The 26,212-nt window shown below is 41.6% G+C and overlaps 1 long non-coding RNA gene across 1 annotated transcript in view; it reads left to right on the top strand.

The window, feature by feature from the left end:
• LOC132891390 (uncharacterized) overlaps positions 1-26,212 on the top strand; it is a 90,544-nt gene that overhangs the window by 19,972 nt on the left and 44,360 nt on the right. The gene's annotated exons all lie outside the window — the stretch shown is intronic.

The raw sequence follows: 26,212 nt of genomic DNA, 5'->3' as shown, positions 1-26,212 counted from the left end.
GGAAGTTCTTAATGCCTATAGCAATGACCAGTTAGTCCGAGCCTTCTATATGCAATTGTGTTGCATACTCTGCAAGTAGCAAGTAAATTATTCATAAAGTTGTCAGTTTGAAGAAATCTTCATAGTGATACAAGATGATCAAATAACCCTGATGGAAATGAAGTGTGAAAAATTTTTCCATGTTTGGAGTTCCTCCTGGTACCATTTTCCTTTTACCTTGGAACAGGAGGGTTAAACTCGAGTCATCAGTGGTGCTGTGGCTGTTTGTCTTCCCCCTGACATTGGGAAAGGCTAACATAGTGGGGGGAAAGGAGGGGTTGTGGGTGTTGGGGATGGCTTTTTGAGAAGCTTGATGTTGTAGGTATTGGCTTATAAAACACAAGAAGGACAGAAGGCAAACATTTAGCAGTTTGAATCTGCCCAGCATGAGCAACCTCAGAATTCTTTAATCATGCATTTGATCAAAACAATTAAATGATTCCTCTGATAAATGCAAATATTTAGGGATTAAGGTGTGTTTGATATCATACTTGATTGATATTTGCTATCCCAACAACACTGATAAAGGCCTTTATGATGGTGCTGAAGGAAAATATTTTTGTGGTTTTGATAAAAGGTAGGTACTTGAGGGAAATCAACAGTTACGTTTGTGTGATGAGTGGGAATGAATGGATTCCCTTGAGGGATTCCTGTTATAAAATCCTAATAATCTCTTTGTTTTTCCCTCTTTATCTTTACTGGCTCAGTATGAACATATCTGGCTTCAACAAAACCCTGCAGCTAATTTAAGACCTTCACAACTAGTTCCAGAAACGATACATTATCCATGGAAGACCTTTTGGGTGAAAGGCTTCACTTTCCCAACATGCATCACTTCAGGCAGGAGGAATGACATGTTATTCACAGTTATCAACACCTTGGGTTTTCTTTAAAAAAAAATTGAAATATGAGCATGTGAGAATTTGAACAAACATGTATTTTTATTGCTTTACTTTGTAACCCACCTGAGCAGGTAATCAGGATCCTGAAAGGTGGATTAGATGAGACTAGGATTGCTCTCAATAAGGAAAGTTCTTGCTTTGACAGTACCAGTTTGTCTAAAGCTTTCTGTTGATTTATATTGACTTTGGCTCATCTTTGAGTAATAATGCTAAATCTGGGGCTCCTGAGTGGTGGAGCTGATCAAGTGCTCACCTTCGGAGTGTTAGGGGATTGCAAATTTCAATGATGATGGTGCCGTGGGCAAGACAGCAAATCTAATCCTGCCCTAATCTCAGGGTAGGAAAGATGGCCTCTTTCCTCCCCTTGTCATACAGAGTGACACTAGCCAATTACCCATGTCTGTTAGCTCATGTATACAGAGAAACTTGGTTAGAGCTCTGTTAAGTGTTGAAAAAATGCATGAATTGCCTTCTCATGTCTTCCAGGAAGCAAGCGTTAGCCTTCATTATCCCAGATTTGTAACTGTTGAATTGTAGGGCTTGTTAGCCAATCTGGAAAAAACAGAAAAATTCACTGTCAGTGACTACACAACTTTTTAATCTGTTTGCGTGGAATGTCTGCTGAACACGCCACTGTGAATGAGCTGTTATGATAGAAACAATGTGATTTGTAGTGATTTCAGATTTTTTTTTTCAGACCAATCAGAATCCTGAACTCAAACATACTGTGGTATAAAATGCTTTATCATCTGGCTCTGATATAAACATATAAAATAACATTAAACATATACTGACATCATAAGACTTAAGCAAAAGTAGCCGGGATTCTGTTGCAGTTTTGCACACAATATTTTAAAACTTTCGACAAACACAATAGCGAATGTTCTGTGTTTCTATTAAAGGAAATGTCTCACAAATAAACAAATTGAGCTAAAAGTTGGTCTTTATGTCTGTCCTGAAAAAGCTGCATATTGAATTTGTTCTTAACTATATAACCACTAAAGTGAAAATAGACAGGACTATTTTTTGTCAGGGAGGCCGCCATAACTCCGTCGTGTCTGATGTCATTTTTGGCGAGCACAGCGGAGGTGTACAAGTGCATGCTGTACTAGACTATAGTATAATATTATGGTCTAGTGTGACTTCTCGGTCAATTTGTTTGCATTTCTCCACAAAAAATATGGCAATGAAGGATTAGAAAACCAATCAAAATAAAGTAGTGGCTAGTTTATTGCCTGTTTATTATATATACAGTGGCATGCAAAAGTTTGGGCATCCTTACTGAAAATGTCTGTTACTGTGAATAGTTGTGAGCAGAAGATGAACTGATCACCAAAAGGCATAAAGGTAAAGATGACACATTTCTTTTCAGCATTTTCTGCAAGATTTGTGTATTATTTTTGTTTTGTACAATTGGAGAGTGAAAAAAGAAAAGGAACACCATGCGAAAGTTTGGGCACCCCAATACATTTGAGTTCTCAGGTAACTTTTAAGTAAATTCAAGTCAAATCAAGTCAACTTTATTGTCAGATATGCTATACATGCTCGACATACAGCACAGATGAAATTTCAGTCCTCTCTGACCCACGGTGCAAACAGGCAATGCAATAAATAAAAATAGAATAATTGAAATAAACAATATAAACACTCTAGATAAGAAATAGACTAAACACTAATACTAATATATATATATATATATATATATATATATATATATATATATATATATATATATATATTACCACCATAAGTTGTAAAATGAATAGAAAATATAGTCAAGACATTTTTCTGGCCATTTTGAGAATTTAATCGACCCCACAAATGTGATGCTCCAGAAACTCAATCTGCTCAAAGGAAGATCAGTTTTATAGCTTCTCTAAAGAGCTAAACTGTTTTCAGCTGTGCTAACATGATTGTACAAGGGTTTTCTAATCATCCATTAGCCTTCTGAGGCAATGAGCAAACACATTGTACCATTAGAACACTGGAGTGAGAGTTGCTGGAAATGGGCCTCTATACACCTATGGAGATATTGCACCAAAAACCAGACATTTGCAGCTAGAATAGTCATTTACCACATTAGCAATGTATAGAGTGGATTTCTGATTAATTTAAAGTGATCTTCATTGAAAAGAACAGTGCATTTTTATTTTCATTCACTATTTCCAGTTTTTCCACTATTTCCATCATTTATCATATTCAGTCTTGTAGGTTGGTTATTGTGGCCTCAGGTTTTGGTAGCTTGCTACGGTATGCTGACTGATTAGCTTACCTGAGCTATCTATCGCGTGTCTGTTGCTAGTTTGCAGTGTACAGGGGATTTCGCACACTATTTATAACCATCACATTAAAAGTTATATATGTTGTTTTGATGCCTGTTTGTTTCCCAAATATATACGTATGTGTCTTAATGGGTGAATAAAAGGCATCGAGTTAAATATTATTGTAGAAAGGGGCTTTATGAAGTTCAGTCCATTTACTTGCATTGGTTTACGGGGAAGATTTGCCACATCCAATATGGCGGACACTCTGACGTATCTCAGCAACGGGCCACCAGCTCAATGCGGCGTCTATGTTTATATGTCTATGGAGAAAGGTCTGTTAAACGGGAAGTTTCATTTCAAAAGTTTCATTTCAAAAGTAGAGTGTGATTGAGTTGGTTTTGGTATGCACTTTGCAGTTCTAAAATACTTTTGTAAAGTGAGATGTCAGTATGCTGTAGCACTTTGATAGGACACTAAATGTCTTTATTGAAGTCCAACTGCAATTTATTTTTGTTTGCACAGCACTGTGAAGTCCTATAGGCTGTGACTGAATACAACTCCAGCACAATTGAAGTTTTATTTCATTATTTTCTTTTGTCACACATGTCTGAACTGAGACACAGTAGTATGTGACTACATGTTTTATATTTGAGACTACGGCTCCCTAATCCATCACACAAAACTGGATTTTATGTTCAGTACTGCCTAGTATGTGAGCGAATAAACTCCCTTACCATTTTCTCTTGTCCCAGCAGTTTTTAATAAGTACTTTTAGCATAAAATGTGTTCACCATTTTAATTGTAACATTTCACTTTAAAAGCCTTATTCATTTACATAGATTTTTTTTAAAAAATGTGATTAATCGCGATTAACTATATGAAATCCTGAGATTAATCGCGATTAAATTTTTTAATCGTTTGACAGCCCTAATATATATATATATATATTAGAGACAAACCCCTACATGGTATGTACCACCGTCAGATAGAGGAAGTGGCTGATATCAAGAAATCCTACCAGTGGCTGGATAATGCAGGACTGACAGACAGCACAGAGGCACTAATCATGGCAGCACAAGAACAGGCCATAAGCACAAGAGCCATAGAGGCCAGGATCTACCAGAGTAGATCAGACCCAAGATGCAGACTGTGCAAAGAAGCCCCTGAAACAGTCCAGCACATAGTAGCAGGGTGTAAGATGCTAGCTGGATCAGCGTACATGGAGAGGCACAACCAAGTGGCTGGGATAGTATACAGGAACATCTGCAACCAGTATGGAATAGAAGTACCCAAGTCCCAATGGGCCATACCACAGAAGGTGGCTGAGAACAACAGGGCCAAGGTTCTGTGGGACTTCAGCTTCCAGACTGACAAACAGATCCTGGCTAACCAACCGGACATAGTGGTGATGGACAAAGAGCAGAAGAGGGTGGTGGTGATAGATGTGGCGATCCCAGCTGATGCCAACATCAGGAAGAAGGAACATGAGAAACTTGAGAAGTATCAAGGGTTGAAAGAGCAGCTGGAACGGATGTGGAAGGTCAAGGGTTGCGTGGTCCCCGTGGTAGTGGGGGCACTTGGGGCAGTAACCCCCAAACTGGGAGAGTGGCTCCAGCAAATCCCAGGAACAACATCTGAAGCCTCAGTCCAGAAGAGGGCAGTCCTAGGAACATCGAAGATACTGCGCAGAACCCTCAAACTCCCAGGCCTCTGGTAGAGGACCCGAGCTTGAGGATGACATGGATACCACCTCCCCCCGGGGGTGAGAAGGAGATTATATATATATATATATATATATATATATATATATATATATATATATATATATACACACACATAAATTGGAGCAAAAGGACATAAAATAAACAGTCAAGGGCACTTGAGGTATAGCAGGTAAACATGAAATAAGCAGGATAAACAATAAACTAATAGCTGTTAAGGTGAGGTAGTGCGGAATAGTGCAAATGAGCGAGGTAAAGTGAAATGCAATAATAGACCCTGAGTTCAGTGTGCGAATGAATGTTGAGAGTGTGTGTGTTGGGTGGGGGGGGGACTGTGAGGGTGACATGATGTCAGATGCTGAAGGGGGGGCAGGGGGTGTACGAGCAGAATCTGTGGCAGGGGGCAGAGGGGGGAGGAGGGGCAGAACAGGGAGGGAGTTGAGCTTCCTGACCACCTGGTGAAAGAAACTGTCCTTGAGCCTGCTGGTTTTGGCCCGGAGACTCCGCAGTCTCCTCCCTGATGGCAGCAGGCTGAAGAGGCTGTGAGACGGGTGGGTGGGGTCACCTGCAATCCTGATGGCTTTGCGGGTGAGGCGGGAGTTATAGATATCCAAGGTTCCAGACCTTAATTAGCTTATTGAGCTGTGGCTTGTTCAAATTCTTCATTGGGAAAGGTCGGATGATGCAGATTTCAAAGCTGTATAAATTCTCTGACTCCTCAAACTTGTCTCTAAAATCAACAGCCATGGGCTCCTCTAAGCAACTCCCTTGCATTCTGAATAATAAAATAATTGATGCTCACAAAGCAAGAGAAGGCTACAAGAACATAGCAAAGTGTTTTCAGGTAGCTGTTTCCTCAGATTGTAATGTTATTAAGAAATGGCAGTTAACAGAAACAGTGGAGATCAAGGTGAGGTCTGGAAGATGAAGAAAACTTTCTGAAAAAAACTGCTTGTTGGATTGCTAGAAAGACAAATAAAAACCCCTGTTTGACTGCAAAAGACCTTCAGAAAGATTTGGCAGACCCTGGAGTGGTGGTGCACTGTTCTACTATGCAGTGACACCTGAACAAATATGACCTTCATGGAAGATTAGATTAGATAAAACTTTATTGATCCCTTTGGGAGGGTTCCCTCAGGGAAATTAAGAGTCATCAGAAGAAAAACGTTCCTGCATCCTAGCCACAAAATTCAGCATCTGAAGTTTGCAAATGAACATCTAAATAAGCCTGATGCATTTTAGAAACAAGTCCTGTGGACTGATGAAATCAAAATAGAACTTTTTGGCCACAATGTGCAAAGGTATGTTTGAAGAAAAAAGGGTGCCAAATTCCAGGAAAAGAACACCTCTCCAACTCTGAAGCATGGGTGGGGATCGATCATGCTTTGGGGTTGTGTTGCAGCCAGTGGCACAGGGCACATTTCACTGGTCGAGGGAAGCATGGATTTGAATAAATACCAGCAAATTCTGGAAGCAAACATCACACTATCTGTAAAAAGGTTGAAGTTAAAAAGAGGATGGGTCCTACAGTAAGACGATGATCCAAAACACACCTCAAAATCTACAATGAAATACCTCAAGAGGCACAAGCTGAAGGTTTTGCCCGGGCCCTCACAGTCCCCTGACCTAAACATCATTGAAAATCTGTGGATAGATCTCAAAAGAGCAGTGCATGCAAGACAGCCCGAGAAACTTGTAGAACTGGAAGCCTTTTGCAAGGACGAATGTGTGAAAATCCCCCAGGTAAGAACTGAAAGATTATTAGCTGGCTACAAAAAGTGATTACAAGCTGTGATATTTGCCAAAGGGGGTGTTACTAGGTACTAACCATGCAGGGTGCCCAAACTTTTGCTTCGGGCCCTTTTCATTTTTTGTCTCGTCTCATCTCATCTTCATCTGCTTATCCAGGGCTGGGTTGCGGAGGCAGCAGTCTGAGCATGGAAGCCCAAACTTCCCTTTCCCCAGACACCTCGGCCAGCTCCTTGGGAAGAACACTAAAGCGCTCCCAGGCCAGCCGAGAGACATAGTCCCTCCAGCGTGTCCTGGGTCTTCCCCGGGGCCTTCTCCCAGGGGGACATGCCTGGAACACCTCCCCAGGGAGACGTCCAGGAGGCATCCGAAAGAGATGCCCGAGCCACCTCAGCTGATTCCTCTCGATGTGGAGGAGCAGCGGCTCTACTCCGAGCTCCTCCCGAGTGACTGTGCTTCTCACTACTCAAGCGAGTAGGACGCTTCTTTGCTTTGCTCCTGCTTTCTTGATCTTTATTTCTATACTTTACTTTCTCATTGAATTTCCACTATTTTTTTCTCATTTTATTTTTCATCTTTATAAGCTTTTAACTTAATTTTAATTTAATTTCCACTATTTTTTTTTTTTTTAACAAAATGCCAGGGAGCAAAAAATCCTGCAGAAAATACATGGAACTAGAACAGAGGATTTCTATTCTGGAATCAAAGATTAATGCTCTGCCAAAGACGGACGAATTAAAAGCGATATCTCAGGAAAGGACTACAGAAACAGTGGCTGAGAATGCAGAGATTGCACTCCGACAGACCGAGGACATTGCAGATCAAGTGGAAGAATTCATCAATCAAGCTGGGCAAAATGTGAGTACAGAAAACTGGCAAATGATGGGTGGTAAGCCCAAAAATAAAAACAGAAGAGTAATTACTTCAACACCAGCTCGTTCTACAAATTACAATAGGATCTACAATCCTATGGAAAATCCACAGCCCATAAGGCTTCAAAACAAATTTGAATGCCTCAGGGATGTGGAAGAGGATTTTTCAAGCGGACAAACACATGGTAAAAAGAGATCGCACCAAGATCGAAGAGCTGTGGGAAGAGGCAAAAAGCAGCTCGTAACACCACCTGATCCCACAACCCTTGTTCTTGGTGATTCCACTGTAAGACAATTAAAAGGTTATGGGATGATTATTTGTTGTCTTCCAAATGCATCCATCTCTGACACCAAAGACAGCATTTTGAAACTCATGTCCGAGCATAAAACTATTAAACGTATTGTTGTGCATGTGGGAGCAAATGATGTTTTCGGAGAACAGCTGTTTGTCCAAGATGATTTCAGAAAACTTTTTTCTGAGCTCTATAAGACTGGAATTCAATCTTTTATCAGTGGCCCACTCCCAGCGAGAGGAAGTTTTGCTTTTTCTCGACTCTTCAGTCTTAACACCTGGCTTGGAAAAACTTGTTTTTCATTTGGTATGAACTTCATAGACAATTTTAATCTTTTCTGGAATTGCAGAGAATTTTACAAGCCAAATAGCACTGAACTCAGCGGGATTGGAGCCAAAGTCTTAGTAGACCATTACAGACTTGCAATCTTTTCTCAGCCAGCATTGAGGAAAACAGTTGATAAGATGTCGCAGACTGACATAGTTACAAAGCCTAAACAATCATCTTTGCAAGTCGTCATCAAGGACACACAGACATCTGACTTGCAAGACTCCCAACATTCAAAGACAGATGACTTCACTTCTCCTCAGATGGATTTCCCAAATAGCATGAAAAAATTGCTCCCAATGGCTACACTCTCTTTTTCCAGCCCAAATCTGTCGCGACAAGCAGTGTACCCAGTTCATCAAAATTGTGTTCGTCCAGGACTTTCAGCTGGCTACAAATCTTTTTCACCATCCAAAAGATACATGTCATCTCCAATCCTTTCACCCTCAAACCAAATGGAACATTTAGAAAGTCTTGTTTGATGTACTCTGGGTCCCTGCAAATGGGTGTAGTGTTGAAAACCAGCTGGGACCCAATGTGCCTATGCCATTCACTATTCCTGTGTTGATAAGAAACAGAAAACATAGACCACATTTAACCCTGGGGGTGAACCAATCTAATCTCCTTCCTGTTTTAAAACAGCATCAGAGTGCACAAGCAGATATTACTTCTAGACTTTCTGTAAAGCTAGCTCTTCTGAACATTAGATCACTTTTAAACAAGTCATTTTTAATTAATGATCTTATTTGCAAACACAATCTTGATTTTTTGCTTCTAACTGAAACCTGGCTGGATCAAGCAAATAGTGCTACCACCCTTATTGAAGCAGCTCCCCCAAATTTTAATTTTTTGAATGTTACCCGACAAGGGAAAGGTGGAGGGATCGCAAATATATTCAAAGTCTCTTTTCAATGTAAACAATCCTCACTTGGTGATTTTATGTCCTTTGAACACTTATGTGCACTTGTTACATACTCTCCTAACATATTATTATTAACTATTTATAGGCCTCTGAGACATTCAGCCAAAGTCTTTCTTGAAGAGTTTGGTGAACTGTTATCAGTCATTTGCTTAGAGTTTGATTGTCTTATTATATCTGGGGATTTTAATTTGCATGTAGATAATACTGATAAAATTTATGCCAAAGAACTACTTGCAATTATTGACAACTTCAACCTAGTACAACATGTACAGGGGCCGACCCACTCTTGTGGTCATACTCTTGACCTCGTCATCACAAAGGGTCTTACTGTTTCTTATACTGTTGTTGACCTGGCCTTATCTGATCATTTCTGTGTTTTCTTTGATGTTTCTATGTCTCCTCACATTCAGAACAGCTCAACGACTATAGGTAGGAGAGTCATAAATGACAACACATGTGCTCTCTTTGAGCAAGCTCTCTCTCAGAACTCAACCAAAATGTCAGACTATGTAGATGATTTACTGGAATTTTTTAATTTAAATATGACCCAAATTATGGATGATATTGCTCCATTCAAAATCAAAAGAGTCAGTGATAAGCAGAAAGCACCATGGAAGCAATACCCGGCTGTTAAACTGCTCTGTTCTTCATCTTATAATTACAGATGTGCTTCAAATTATAAATACATCCCTGGAGACTGGCGTTGTTCCTGTGTCCCTAAAAAAGCCGTTGTAAAGCCCCTTCTTAAAAAAAATAATCTGGATCCTTCAGTGTTAAATAACTACAGGCCAATATCAAATTTACCATTCATCGGGAAAATCCTGGAAAAATTGTCTTCAATCAATTAACTGCCTTCTTGATATCAAACAGCCGTTTTGATAATTTTCAGTCAGGATTTCGTGCCAATCATAGCACTGAAACAGCGCTGATTAAAGTTATAAATGACATACGTCTTAATACTGATGCAGGCAAAACATCGGTCCTGGTATTACTGGACCTCAGTGCAGCTTTTGATACTGTTGATCACAACATACTGCTATATCGACTTGAACACTGGGTTGGATTGACTGGTAAAGTTATCAATTGGTTAAATTCATACTTAAAAGATAGAAGCTTCTTTGTTACCCTGGGAAATTGTTCCTCAATGTCAATGTCCTTGACCTGTGGTGTCCCCCAGGGGTCAATTCTTGGACCATTACTTTTCAACCTTTATATGCTCCCACTTGGGCAAATTATCAATAAAAATTCAATTTTGTATCACTGCTATGCAGATGACACCCAAATTTATTTTGCTCTATCACCTAATGATTATGTCCCCCTTGAATGTCTCTACCAGTGTATCGATCAAATCAATAGCTGAATGTCACAAAATTTTCTTCAGCCGAACACACATAAAACAGAAGTAATTATATTTGGAAAAAAAAGATGAAAGACTTAGGATTACCACTATTCTTGACACAAAAGGGATTAAAACTAAAGAAATGGTTAAAAATCTTGGTGTTTTCATTGACAGCGAGCTAAACTTTGACAGTCACATGAAAGCAATCACTAAAACGGCATTTTATCACCTAAAAAACATTTCCAGACGAAGAGGACTTATGTCAAAAAATGATCTGGAAAAACTGATACATGCCTTCATCTCTAGTAGGGTTGATTACTGCAATGGCCTTTTCACAGGCCTGCCAAAAAAGACCATCAAACGACTTCAGCTGGTTCAAAATGCAGCGGCGAGGGTTCTCACACGAACAAAAAGAACAGAGCACATTACCCCAATTCTAAGGTCCCTTCACTGGCTTCCAGTAAGCTACAGAATTGACTTTAAAGTATTGCTGCTGGTGTACAAATCTCTAAATGGTACAGGGCCCAATTACCTCTCTGATATGTTGCAGCGGCCTAACCCAATCAGATCTACCAGATCAAAACAGAAAAATTTACTATTCAAACCAGTTGTTAAAACAAAGTATGGTGAAGCAGCTTTTAGCTACTATGCAGTACAGCTATGGAACCAACTGCCAGAGGACATTAAAAATGCTCCTGCTGTTGGCAGCTTCAAATCTAGGTTAAAGACCAAGCTGTTTTCAGATGCTTTCTGTTAAATAATTAATATTGTCTTCTTTACATTTTTTATAATCTTTACTTTCTCTGCATGTTTTAAATTTACTTTAAATTTATTCTATTTTATTCTTTATTCTATTCTGCTGGTTACTTTTTTCTCCTCCTATTTGAACTACTACTTCATTTTATTATTTTATTTTTACTGTTGTTTAATTCTTATTATTTTCTTTTAATTCTTTTAATTAATTGTTTTAGAATAAAAATAAAATTATTTTATGTAATTTTATTTCTCTATTGTTTACTGTTTTTGTTTTTACTTCTGTAAAGCACATTGAACTGCCATTGTGTATGAAATGTGCTATATAAATAAACTTGCCTTGCCTTGCCTTGCCTCACCCTATCTCTAAGGGAGCGCCCAGCCACCCTGCGAAGGAAACTCATTTCGGCCGCTTGTATCCACGATCTTGTTTTTTCGGTCATTATCCAAAGCTCATGACCATCGGTAAGAGTTGGAACGTAGATCGACCGGTAAATCGAGAGCTTCGCCTTTTGGCTCAGCTCCTTCTTCACTACAATGGACCGGTAAAGCAACCGCATCACTGCAGAGGCTGCACCGATCCGCCTGTCGATCTCACGCGCTATCCTTCCCTCACTCGTGAACAAGATCTCGAGATACTTAAACTCCTCCACTTGAGGCAGGACTTCTCCACCAACCTGGAGAGGGCAAGCCACTCTTTTCTGGTTGAGAACCATGGCCTCAGACTTGGAGGTGCTGATTCTCATCCCAGATGCTTCACACTCGACTGCAAACTGCCCAAGTGCATGCTGAAGGTCCTGGTTTGAAGAAGCCAACAGGACAAAATCATCTGCAAAAAGCAGAGATGAAATCCTGTGGTTCCCAAACAGGATTCCTTCCGGCCCCTGGCTGCGCCTAGAAATTCTGTCCATAAAAATTATGAACAGAACCCGTGACAAAGGACAGCCCTGCCGGAGTCCAACATACACTGGGAACAGGTTTGACTTACTGCCGGCAATGCGAACCAGACTCCTGCTCCGTTCGTACAGGGACCGGACAGCCCTTAGCAAAGAGCCCGAACCCCATACTCCCAAAGCACCCCCCACAGAATACCACAAGGGACACAGTCGAATGCCTTCTCCAGATTCACAAAGCACATGTGGACTGGTTGGGCAAATTCCCATGAACCCTTGAGCACCCTATGAAGGGTATAGAGCTGGTCCAGTGTTCCACGACCAGGACGAAAACCGCATTGTTCCTCCTGGATCCAAGGTTCGACTATTGGCCGAATTCTCCTCTCCAGTACCCTGGAGTCAACCTTCCCGGGGAGGCTGAGAAGTGTGATTCCCCTATAATTGGAGCACACTCTCCGGTCCCCTTTCTTAAAAAGAGGGACCACCACCCCAGTCTGCCACTCCAGAGGCACTGTCCCCGACCGCCACATGATGTTGCAGAGGCATGTCAGCCAAGACAGCCCCATAGCATCCAGAGACTTGAGATACTCAGGGCGGATCTCATCCACCCCCAGTGCCTTGCCACTGAGGAGCTTGCAAAACACATCCTTTTTTGTAATTTTGAAAATATAAAAGATGAAAATGAAAAAAAGTTTTGCTTAAAATATAAAGGGAATGAGTCATCTTTAACTTTATGTCTTTTGGAGATCATTTAATCTTCAACTTGCTTAACTGTTCACAGTAACAGCAATTTTGACCAGGGGTGCACAAACTTTTGCATACCACTGTGTGTATATATATATATATATATATATATATATATATATATATATACACACACACACACACACACAGTTGTGCTTGAAAGTTTGTAGTTTGTGAACCCGTTAGAATTTTCTATAGTTCTGCATAAATATGACCTAAAACATCATCAGATTTTCACACAAGTCCTAAAAGTAGATAAAGAGAACCCAGTTAAACAAATGAGACAAAAAATATTACACTTGCTCATTTATTTATTGAGGAAAATTATCCAATATTACATATCTGTGAGTACAAAAGTATGTGAACCTTGAGGATTAGCAGTTAATTTGAAGGTGAAATTAGAGTCAGGTGTTTTCAATCAATGGGATGACAATCAGGTGTGAGTGGGCACCCTGTTTTATTTAAAGAACAGGGATCTATCAAAGTCTGATCTTCACAACACATGTTTGTGGAAGTGTGTCATGGCATGAAAAAGGAGATTTCTGAGGAGCTCAGAAAAAGCGTTGTTGATGCTCATCAGCAGGGCCAGCCCAAACCTTTAAGGGGCCCTCAGCAGAATTTGATTTGCGGGCCCCCCACACCACCAAAACTACACTGCTAGCTGCCTTATTATTTCTTAGGCTACACAGTTAGTCTAGTTAGTCTAGCCACCCACCATAATCTGCGTTTTTAGTTGGTTTACATTATACTGCAACTTGTGGCTATTGCAATATAAAATATTCAGAGTGATGTGTGGCATATTTGTAAGTAAAACAACAAATCAGTAGACAATACACTGTATATGTAAACAAGTTAACCAGTTTATTTTGCACTAATGTGCAAAACAAACTCATAAAGTCATAATGACTTTGTCCACTTGAGCTAATATCGGTCATGACATTTACAGTAGGTTGGAGTTTGTAAGTAAAGCGACGGCTCTCAGCTTAGAACTAAAGATGATATCCGAGGCTACATTTTGTTGTGTTGGGTAGCATAATGTTAGCTACTATGACAGACATTCTGTTAGCTAATCCAGCCAACCTAGCCAGAACATAGACAACCTTAATGACACAAAAATAGTAACATTGGACATTCAAATTTACCTTTTTCTTGCTGCTTTTTTCTTCCTCTTGTCTCTTCCTCTTCCTCTTCTCTGCCCCAGATGGATAATTTCTTTTTTGAGACATGGCTTAGCCATCTAGTCCACCTATCTTCCGAAGTGAATAACTCCTGTCATGTCACGTGCGTCTGGTTGTGCAGGAACGCAGTGGCAGCAACCAGCAGCAAGGATTAGTTAACCTAATGTACCAACTATGAAAATGATACAAAAAACGTTATTTTGTGTCTTATTTTTGTGTCTTTTGTTTCTGCTATATCATGTCACTGATATTACTTTTTTTAATTAAAAACATTTTCACAGGTGGGCATTCCAACTGCTCTTGGGGGCCCCCTGGTGGTGTGTGGGGCCCTAAGCGGGCACTTAATTCGCTTCTGCCTTGGGCCGGCCGTGCTCATCAGTCTGGAAAAGGTTACAAAACCATATCTAAAGAGTTTGGACTCCACCAATCCACAGTCAGACAGATTGTGTACAAATGGAGGAAATTCAAGACCATTGTTACCCTCCCCAGGAGTGGTCGACCAACAAAGATCACTCCAAGAGCAAGGTGTGTCATAGTCGAGGAGGTCACAAAGGACCCCAGGGTAACTTCTAAGCAACTCAAGGCCTCTCTCACATTGGCTAATGCTAATGTTCAGGAGAACACTGAACAACAATGGTGTGTATGGCAGAGTTGCAAGGAGAAAGCCACTGCTCTCCAAAAAGAACATTGCTGCTCGTCTGCAGTTTGCTAAAGATCATGTGGACAAGCCAGAAGGCTACTGGGAAAATGTTTTGTGGACGGATGAGACCAAAATAGAACTTTTGGGTTTAAATGAGAAGAGTTATGTTTGGAGAAAGGAAAACACTGCATTCCAGCATAAGAACCTTATCCCATCTGTGAAACATGGTGGTGGTAGTATCATGGTTTGGGCCTGTTTTGCTGCATCTGGGCCAGGACGGCTTGCCATCATTGATGGAACAGTGAATTGTAAAGGAAAATGTCAGAACATCCATCGATTAACTGAATCTCAAGAGAAGGTGGGTCATGCAGCAAGACAACGACCCTAAGCACACAAGTCATTCTACCAAAGAATGGTTAAAGAAGAATAAAGTTAATGTTTAGAAATGGCCAAGTCAAAGTCCTGACCTTAATCCAATGGAAATGTTGTGGAAGGACCTGAAGCGAGCAGTTCATGTGAGGAAACCCACCGACATCCCAGAGCTGAAGCTGTTCTGTATGGAGGAACGGGCTAAAATTCCTCCAAGCCGGTGTGCAGGACTGATCAACATTACTGAAATGCTTAGTTGCAGTTATTGCTGCACAAGGGGGTCACACCAGATACTGAAAGCAAAGGTTCACATACTTTTGCCACTCACAGATATGTAATATTGGATCATTTTCCTCAATAAATAAATGACCAAGTATAATATTTTTTGCCTCATTTGTTTAACTGGGTTCTCTTTATCTACTTTTAGGACTTGTGTGAAAATCTGATGAAGTTTTAGGTCATATTTATGCAGAAATATAGAAAATTCTAAAGGGTTCACAAACTTTCAAGCACCACTGTATTTACCTGCTTGTCTTCCATCCATTTGATGTGTGACACGGTGTGCTGTCATTCTGTCTGTGTTTTGTGGTGAAACAAATTTGGGATCACGTCTGGCTTCAGTTGTCATTTCTGCCTCATGTCTCACTTCTTCTCAGTGATTTTTTTCATACAAGTCATCCACAAAACAATCTTCTGTAAAATACTCTCTGTATAGTTTGCTGCTGTTTCCAGGAGTAAAGTTTTCTCACTTTACTTGATGAAGCCACTCGGCCAAACCTCTTCGATCCAGGACGGAATGAAGAAGAAGGGCGGAATCTTATGTCACGCAGCACCACCCTCATTTTCGTTTCCTAATACATCCATGTATCTGGCTAATCCAGTATGGCCACGCCCGAGGAAATGGCCCAATGGACTGATGTTACAACTTTTTGATGTTTTTTTAAGCTCATGTTCACTTTTTTTTTTTTCCATCTAGAACATCTTTTATTAATGTATAATGATGACATTTCATAACCCCATAATTTCAAATTTTCTTGGTTAATTACTTTAAGTGATGTTATGCGATTAAAGCTGGGTTTTCTCCTCTCTTTTCAGAATGTTCGTGTTTCCCTTTGTTCATCATGTCATATCATGTGACTTCAGTGCAAAAAACATGTTTCCATTTTGATTTTGCGAAATATTGCTTTATTGAATCGTTTGGAAAACCAACTCATGCAAGTGAAGAAACTTTTTTTTGTGATATTTGAAGGATTTTTCTGGTTTCCATTCCTTCTTTTTGAGTTCCTTAAGAAGGGTAATGGAAACACATAATTGTTTGATCAGAATTCTGAGGAGTAGGGTGAAAAATTAGAAGAATGTAGAGAGTAATATTGTAAACCAAGTGTTTGTGTTGATTTGGGAGAAATGATAATTTTGACTGTTACACTGCAAGGAATGAAGTATACGTCTGTGGCATTTTACTTAGGAAATCTTATGTATTCCTGATATCCATTGCTCCAGAGGCAAAATCAGCAATGTCAGTGTAGCTGATGCACTGATGAGCCTCAGAGTAATATCTGCTCAGCGGTGCTTCCACTCAACTCACACCACACACAATTACTGTTACACTAACAGCTACACAAAAGCACGGTTTCCTTAGTTATCAATGCTTTATTCACACCCTCCAGTTCCTGGCATGCAGACTCTTTTTGTTAGTGTGTGTGTGTGTGTGTGTGTGTGTATATGTGTATGTGTGTGTCTCTTACACACCTGCCTGCTGTTTCCTCATAAACCACCCCAGAAACCTGTGTTGGACCAAGCAGGTGATTTATGACTTTAATTAGAGACACCAAATCTGTCAGGACAGGCTTTAACACTGCACTTTATTAACTTGTCTGCTGTTTAACACCATGGTTTCCACAGATTTAACCCTCTCAGACCTGCCGTCCTGCTGGGGGGACAAAGTTTCACATCATTCTAGCTTTTATGCCCAAGTTTGTTTTGTGTATCAAGCTAATTAGCATTTATTTATTTTAGTGCTGTCAAGCGATTAAAATATTTAATCGCGATTAATGTCGCGACTGTCATAGTTAACTCGCGTTTAATTGCAATTTAATCGCACATTTTTGTTACATGAAAAAACATTGTAATTCTCTTATCAGCATAAAAAAGTGAATGGGCTTGCTTTGTACCAATGTTTTTTTTTTATTGCAAAGCATAACATGTCTTGACACAGCCACTGCAAACTGAAACCTAAGCCGAACACCGGGGCTCTTCGTCCCGATGCGTGGGGCTAGCAAAAGAACCATGAGTGAAGTGATCTATTGCTTGAGTTAGTCTACAACTCTAATCAGAGAGACAGGTTACACAGTGACGGTAGGCTTGACATGCTTGATTATAATATAAAGTACACTATTATATTAAATTTAAGTTGTTCGTTGATAAATATTGCATTGAATCTGATCTTTACTGTTTCAGCTCACTTAACACATTTTGTACTTTTACACTTTCTGCCTGTTGATGCGTCTCGCTGTCCAATCAGAGGCGGCCAAATTTGCATATTACAGGAAGGATTTCTGGGATAGCATTGAGTTTACAGTTCAGAGGGATCTGGCTTCTTTAGATGCTGTCTTCTTAAAACTGAATAAATATTTAAAAAGAGCCAAATGAGCCAGTCTTTTGAACGGCTCTTTTCAAAGAACGGATCACAAAGATGCGGATCCCATCAAAGAGCCATAAATCCCATCTCTACTAGCGTGCCCTGCCCACGCTGGTTCTTTGGGGGAGGAGGGCAGAGGACTCTGGCTGTGCGGGGCGTGGCATTACAGTCTAACTGCTATCGTTTTTCTAAGCAAAGTCTCTGTTCCAAGTTCCTGGCAGTTTCAAAAGCTTATGAAAAACCTACATCATGTCACAGAGCGTTAATCTCGCGATAAAAAAATTATCGCCGTTAAAATTGAGTCAAGTTAACGCGTTAATAACGCGACAGCACTAATTTATTTACATTATCAATCTACAGTAACAAACTTTGGTTGCCAAGGGTTACTCGGGTAATCAGCTTTGATCTTCAACTGTATTTTTAAGAATTCAATAAAATCAAAGTAAGTATGTACACTGATCAGCCATAACATTTAAACCCACTGACAGGTGAAGAAGTGAAGAACATTGATGATCTCATTACAGTGGCACCTGTCAAGGGGTGGGATATATTTGGCAGCAAGAAAGAGAACGGTCAGTTTTCGAAGTTGATGTGTTGGAAGCAGGAAGAAGGAGCGAGTGTAAGGATCTGAGCGACTTTGACAAGGGCCAAATTGTGATGGCGAGATGACTGGGTCTGAGAATCTCCAAAATGGCACATCTTGTGGTGTGTTCCCAGTATGCAGTGGTTAGTACCGAACAAAAGTGGTCCAAGGATCTGAAGGACAACTGGTGAACCGGCAACAGGGTCATTGGGTGTCAGACGCTACGTTCACACTGCAAGGCTTAATGCTCAATTCCGATTTTTTTGTGAAATCCGATTTTTTTGTGAGGTCGTTCACATTAACAAATATATGCGACTTGTATGTGATCCTCAGTATGAACGAAAAGCGACCTAAAAGTGTTCCGCATGCGCATTGCAGGATACGACGACGTCACATGCAGTGAGCATGGCCAGTGTTTACGGAAGTAAAACCACCCGGTTGCGGTATGACCCATCCAATCTAGCTTGAATAGCTGCATCCCCCCAAATGGAAATCAGCTCCCTAACCTCTGCGTCCTTCCATTGAGAAGATTCAGAACCTTCACAGCCCGAAGCGTCCCTCGCATTGATGTCATGCGCAGGGGCGCAGATACGTTTTTTGAACTGGGGGGGGGCGACAAAGCTGCCAGCAAACCAACCCCAACCCCGATATGCCTGTCAAACTTCTTGTGGGTTACCATAGCAACCAAGCTCGAGCTCGCAACCTGTGCAGTCTGCGCAGCTCAACCAACCGAATATCAGTCTTTGTTTTATGTGAGTTGTTGCAACTATGTATACACTGCTGTGCACCTCAATAAACCGAATGGTAATTAGTCTTTTGATTTTTCCGTGAGGTTTGCCTTATGCAAAGAAAGACAGCATAGACGTTTTTTCCTCCCTATAAGTGGGGGGGACCGAACGAGGTGAATTGAAATCTGGGTGGGACGAATCCCCCCGTCCCCCCCTCTATCTGCGCCCGTGATTATGCGCCATGTTGTTGTAACTTTTTTTGAGAGACCCGCCGCCTACTTCAGCGCAGAATAGTGACGTTTGTGGCTTGTTGATGACGTGTAAGTCGGATGAATGCGACCTGGCGGTTCAGACTGAAGTCGCATATGAAAAGAGCGGATAGGGATCGGAATTAGGACCACATATCCAAACGGCCTGGGTCGGATTTGAAAAAATCGGATCTGTGTCGTTCATATTGTCAATAAAAGATCGGATACAGGTCACATATGGGCGAAAAGATCGGATTTGAGTCACTTCAGCCTGCAGTGTGAACGTAGCCAGAGTCTCATTGATTCGCATGGGGCATGGAGGCTAGCCCATATGGTCCAATCCAGAAGAACAGAAGAGCTACTGTAGCACAAACTGCTGAAAAAGTTCATGCTGGATAAAAGAGAAAGGTGTCATGGTTGTCCTTGGACCTTTTTTTTTTTTATTATTATTATCAGTGAGCCTTCAACGCCCATGACCCTGTCACCGGTTCACTGGTTGTCCTTCTTTGGACCCCTTTTGCTAGGTAGTAACCACTGCATACCGGGAACACCCCACAAGATGTGCCATTTTGAAGATGCTCAGATCCAGTCATCTAGCCATCATAATTTGGCCCTTGTCAACATCGCTCAGATCCTTACATTTGCCCATTTTCCCTGCCTCTAACACATCCACTTCAAGAACTGACTATCCTCTTTCTTGCTGCCTGATATATCTCACCCCTTGACAGGCGCCACTGTAATGAGATAATCCATGTTACTCGTTTCTGTTTATCAGTGACGCATCCACTGTACATGTCCCTCAGAATGAGATGTCACTATAGAAACGATAACGTATTCAAACAAGCACATTAATATAAACCTGTGCTAGAATATTAAGCAACACCTTCTCTTCTGACCAATCACAATCCAGGATTCTGTGAAGACATGAGTGGCGTGATGAGAAAGCGAGAACACTTCAGCCGGACCCGGGAGATCGTCCTTGTTATGGAAACACTGACACGAAACATTGCTGTTCTTTGAATTTCAGAGTGATACATGTCTGAGGTTTGAAAAGCAGTGCTGGTTCATACACATCACACACACCCACACACACACAGTGGCCGGGGCTGGGATTAACTATCCATCATTTACATAGGTAGCTCATTCTGTACTGAGACAGGAACAGACGTGGCTTCTGTAAAAGAGGTGCTAGACACACACACACACACACACACACACACACATGCTATGAGCACCCACGATTGGGATCTTACACCAAACAACTCACCGTGATCTGTTTCACACACAGCAAACATAAGCACAGTCAGGTGAAAGGAGGAAGGCGTGTGTGTGTGTGTGTGTATATGCACGCAAGTGATCATTACTGCACATCTGATTCAGTCTGTCTGCTTCTTGTGGTGTGGCATGGTGGAGCAAGTGACCTGTGTGTGTGTGTGTGTGTGTGTGTGTGTGTGTGTGTGTGTGAGAGAGAGAGAGAGAGAGAGAGAGAGAGAGAGAGGAACAGACTGTCCCCCAGCCCCCTCACATTCCTATGACATACATCATCAAAGACACTTTGGGCCACCACATCAGGCCTAATTTCACACACACACACACACACACACACACACACACACACACACACACACAGAGCGAGAGACACTCACTAGTGTATGTTACTCTCTGATGAGTCACTTCTTGCCAGTCAGTCCACAGACTTTCAAACCGACTCCTACTGCCCTCACACACCTCAGCAGACCTGAATACTGAAGTATGTGTTGGTATGTCTTACAGAACAAAAGTGTGTGTGTGTGTTTTGAATTAGTGTGTTCAGTCCTGCTCAACGTTTAATTGTGTTTACTGGTCTCACACTAATTCACCTCAATAACACACCCTTCCTGAGAACTGGGGTGGTATGATATCTTTGCGGTTGTTAGCACGTGTGTCAGTAATTATGTTATTAAATATTTTGCAGAAGATCGATACTGTGTGTTTGTGTGTAAGTGTATGAAATTATTCCAGTTGCATAGAAACTGTTTAGTTCAACTCTTTATGCACAACTTTTACAGTTTTAGAGCCCATACAACAGACAGTAGGTAGGACTTAATCATGTACCAGGAAGTAGAGTTCAGCAAACAGGAAGTACACCAGAATTTAAAATGTAGGGGCTTAATGTGCTGCTTCCGGACCATGTGGGTAAACAGCAAACAGCAGGGGTGGCCCCGGACCACTGGGCTGACTGACAGGCAGGGGAAGTGCATCACCCAGGCAGAGCCAGGGACAAAGATAGAGACAGTGACAGGAAGGGAATCAGGGAGTGAAGCACTGATTGGGTGTGGATCAAAACCTGAGACTCAGAGACACTGAGACTGAGGCAGGACCTGAGCCTATGGCCAATACAAGGAAAGAATAACGTATAAAAATAGATCTTTTCCCCAACCCAGTGCTGTTGCCTAATCTAGAACCGGTTCCACACATTTCAACCAAAAAAAAAAAAACTGGTGCCAGTGCCACAAAGCTCACAAAAATCACAAAGCTGACATCAGTGGCTATGGGAGGAGCTACTGCAAGAAATTCACCACCGTTTTCCTAAAAAAGCAAGCAAAGCAGATACAAGTTCTGTCCGCTATGATTTTTCCCCTGTAAAAGTTGCCCCATTACTGGGAAGGATGTTAGAAAAAGTTTCATTCCTGTCAACTTTTACAGATTAAGAAGAGCAACTTTATTTATCATACACTTAAGCACAGTGAAATTCCTCTCTGCATTTAACCCATTTGAAGCAGTGAATACACACACACACACACACACACACACACACACACACACACACACACACACACACACACACACACACACATAACCAGAGCAGTGGGCAGCTATGCTATGGGTTAGGCGACTTGCTCAAGGGCACTTCAGCCCAACTTCAGGCCAAGGCCACCCCATGTTCACCTAACCACATGTCTTTGGACTGTGGGGGAAACCCGAGCGCCCGGAGGAAACCCACACAGACACAGGGAGAACATGCAAACTCCACACAGAAAGGCCCCGGCTGGCTGCTGGGCTCAAACCCAGAACCTTCTTGCTGTGAGGCAACAGTGCTAACCACTACACCACTGCACCAATTAGTTATCACTTGCACTCATGTCCAAGTTCAGTTTAACGGACTTTTAAAGTATTCTATTATTTTATAGAGTGGGACTTATTTGTTTTTTCTCACTCACATTGTTTTTTGTTCATTTTTTGTAGCAAAACACATAAAAATATAAATTGGCAGGTGTAATGTCTTTGGACACGGTAAAGAGAAAAATCCAGATGACTCAGCATGCACTCCTATGTGCTGGCGGCCTGTGAGTGAAGAGCCTGGAGTTTTCTCTTGAACACATCCAAAGACAAAGTGTTAAAAAAGCAAGCATTTCAATGGAACATTTCAATGGAAATAACCCGACTTCAGTGACACAACATTTGCTTCTCATACCTTTCAAAATATTGGCTGATTCTCAAAAGGCACCAAGGCAGAACTTGCTCCGCACCAGTACCATCACCAGCACTGTCCTGGTGGAAAAGAGGTGTAACAGGGACTGACAAGATGAAAAGACAACAATATGAGCTTTCTGTAACATTGACACTGACACGGAATCCATGACTGTTTAAACCTCAGCATCCTTCATGTTTATGACCAGTTTTGCAAACTTAAAAGCTTGATTACTCAATTTTGCATTGGTTGTTGCATACAAGTGCTCCAGTGGGGTGGTTGGAGCTATTAAAATTTTGTGACAATTTCCGTGACTACAGGAAGAAAATTGTCTGCTGCAAAGTTCTGACAGAATAAGCTGCAGGAGTTACATGTATTATGGAAATATCAAAACAAATGTGAGAAATTGTTCCAGTAGCTGGCTGAAAGGCATCTCCACATGGAGTATGCTGAGGCCTTAAGTGCTGCAAGACAAGAATTTGAGGCTGACACAGTGGAATAGTTGAAAGCCCTGGCTTAAGACTGACCATGAATAAGGAATTCAGATTGTGATTGATGCTAGGGATTGAGACTCAAGAAACCTCAATGACAGGGCCTGAATAACAGTGGGTAAGAAACAGAAACTGACACTGGGGAAGGCTCTAGACCTGACCTGAACCTGATGTTCCAGATGGCTGGGGAAACTGGGGAAGGAAATCAAGACAAGCACAAGGGTAGACAGAGAGATAGGACCAAAAACATGACCACAAACAGAGGCAGGAAAGGAGATGTGCTAGGAGCTGAATCAGCACCTTATCAAAGACCAGGTCCAGAGACAGAAATTTGGTTTGTAAAAGTAGAAAAGCAACAAAATTATGGGTAGCAACAGGAATAAATGTGGATGCAGTGGGTAGAGCCATGAGGAGGCTGTGGGTGGAAAGCTTGGCAATGAGGTGCATGGTGTAGGTGGGTTCCAGATGTTCAGATCTGTCCAGATTCAGATATGGGCTCGAGAGTAATAGGTTTGGAAGATAGGGTTTCTGAGCTGGCATAACTTGGCTCACCAAGGCCAGATTAGGCACTGATGTGGGACTTGACAGAGAAGGGGTTCTCAGATAATGTTGGGGGAGCAGAGTTCTCAAAGCCTGTTGGAAGAGCATGGAACTTGGAGGCCATTGGCAGGGCAAAGTCTGTTGGCGGTTCTCAAAGTCTGTTGGTGGATTAGAATTATGAGATCCTGTAGGCAGACCAGGTTGTTCAGAGTCTGTTGGTAGAGCAGGGCTCTCAGTGTATGTTAAGGAAGCACAGTCATCAAAGCTGGCAGAACAGGGAACTTGGAAGCCATTGTCATGGCAAGGTTCTCAAAGTCTGTTGGCAGAGCAGAATTATGACAGAACAGGGTTGTTAGAGCCTGTTGGCTGACCAGATGCCTCAAAGTCATTTGGATTCTTAGGGTTCATCAATGGAGCAGTGGTCCCAATTCATTAACCAAGGGTCAATGGTGGCCCACTGGGTAATGCTCTGGGCTACCAGTCAGAAAGTTTTAAGTTCAAGCCAAGCTACCATTGATGGGCCCTTACTAATAAGTTGGAATCTGTGCAGGAAATAGTTTCACTGTACTTTGTGTCAATTTTATCCTTGATAATAACATGCAATATAAACCCATTATTAGTTCATCCGGCTGACAGGCGATGAGCTTATCCCAAGTCAAGTCAAGTTTATTTGTATAGTGCTTTTAACAATAGACAATGTTGCAAAGCAGTTTTACAGAATATTAAAGATTTTAAACATGAACTAATTTTATCCCTAATCTATCCCCAATGAGCACACCTGTGGCAACAGTGGAAAGGAAAAATTCCCTCAGACGACATGAGGAAGAAACCTCGAGAGGAACCAGACTCAAAAGGGAACCCATCCTCATTTGGCTGATAACAGACAATGTGATTATAAATAACTACGGTGTCCTATATAGTCACAAAAAATAACTGTGTAACCAGGAAATTCATTATAGTTTGAACATTAAGTCTGTTTTGTTGAAGTTATAAACTGTTCATTGATGGAAACTTGAGTGCAAAACTGTTCATGACAACTGCAGTCCTAAAGTTAGCAAGTCAACTGTAGTCCTCAGACATAAAAGCATTATTGTAAGTGTCCAGAGTGTCTTCCAAGTGCGACTTTCAACTGTCCATATGGGGCCGTCCTCCACAGGAGTGATGTGATGAGACTCCAGCCAGACGTAGGGCATCAGGATGGCTCAGGCAGGTCAGAGGAGCAGAAGAGGTTCAGCATCTTGATCTCAGGATTGACATATACTGTAACTAAGAGGGACAGACAGAGTGGGGGGGGGGGGGGGGGGGGAACACAGGTTGTTAGGTATGCCCAGTGTCACCTAATAAGTAAGAAGAGTATACATTTTGTTCTGAGTGCAAGCAGGGACTCTGACAAAACTAACTATGACAGCATAACTAAAAGGGGAGAGCCAGAAAGTAACACAGGCATGACGGAGCCCTGGGATATAAAGCAGCAGCCACTACACCATCAACAAACCCACGTGAGCAAGTGTGTGCGTGTGTGTGTGTGGGGGGGGGGGCAGCATCCATACATCCCAGTTTACCAAAACACTCTATGCCTGAGGACCCTCCAGATCTACACCTTTACCTAATAAAACGATTAACAAAGGGCTTGACTAAAGAGATATGTTTTCAGCCAAGACTTAAACACTGAGACTGTGTCTGATTCCCGAACACTACTTGGAAGACTGTTCCATAACTGTGGGGCTTTGTAAGAAATCCCATCATGTGTTGTCCATCGTCTGTCCAGCATCATCCACATTTCATGAAAATCACTTCTTCTCTCTCAATTCTTCACTGATTTTTTTTTTTTGGCAGGAAGGTAGGTCTGCCTGGGGTGCATATATCTTCTACCCAAATTTGCATAATTGCAATTAATAATTAAGATATGGAGTAATTAAGCCCGAACAAGCAGTTTCCACACAAATTGCTTCTTCTCCCTCAATTCTTCACTGAATTTGATTCTTTCTGGCATGAAGGTAGGGGTACCTAGGATGCATATAACTTCTACCTAGATTCACTTAATTACAATTATTAATGAATTTATGGACTAATGAATCTTTAATAAGCAGTTCAACAAAAATCAGTTGACAGCTCAGCCCCTCTCTTCACCCGAGTGTCCAAGGCAGGAGATCAGATGAAACGACAATAAAGTCAATCATCGACCTCCGACCTAAGGTATCCTGGTGCCACCTGCACTTATGGACACCCCTATGCTTGAACATGGTGTTTGTTATGGACAAACCGTGACTAGCACAGAAGTCCAATAACAAAGCACCACTCAGGTTCAAATTGGGGAGGCCGTTCCTCCCAATCACGCCCCTCCAGGTATCACTGTCGTTGCCCACGTGAGCGTTAAAGTCCCCCAGTAGAACAATGGAGTCCCCAGTCTGAGCACCTCTCAGTACCTCTCCCAGGGACTCCAAGAAGGCTGGATACTCTATATTGCTATTCGGCCCATAGGCACAAACAACAGCAAGAGCCCTCTCCCTGACCCGAAGGCGCAGAGA

The sequence above is a fragment of the Neoarius graeffei genome, chromosome 9 (assembly GCF_027579695.1).
Source record: "Neoarius graeffei isolate fNeoGra1 chromosome 9, fNeoGra1.pri, whole genome shotgun sequence".
Lineage (NCBI taxonomy): Eukaryota > Metazoa > Chordata > Actinopteri > Siluriformes > Ariidae > Neoarius > Neoarius graeffei.
Note: the sequence above shows the minus strand (reverse complement) of the source record. Positions and strands in the feature narration are given on the sequence as shown.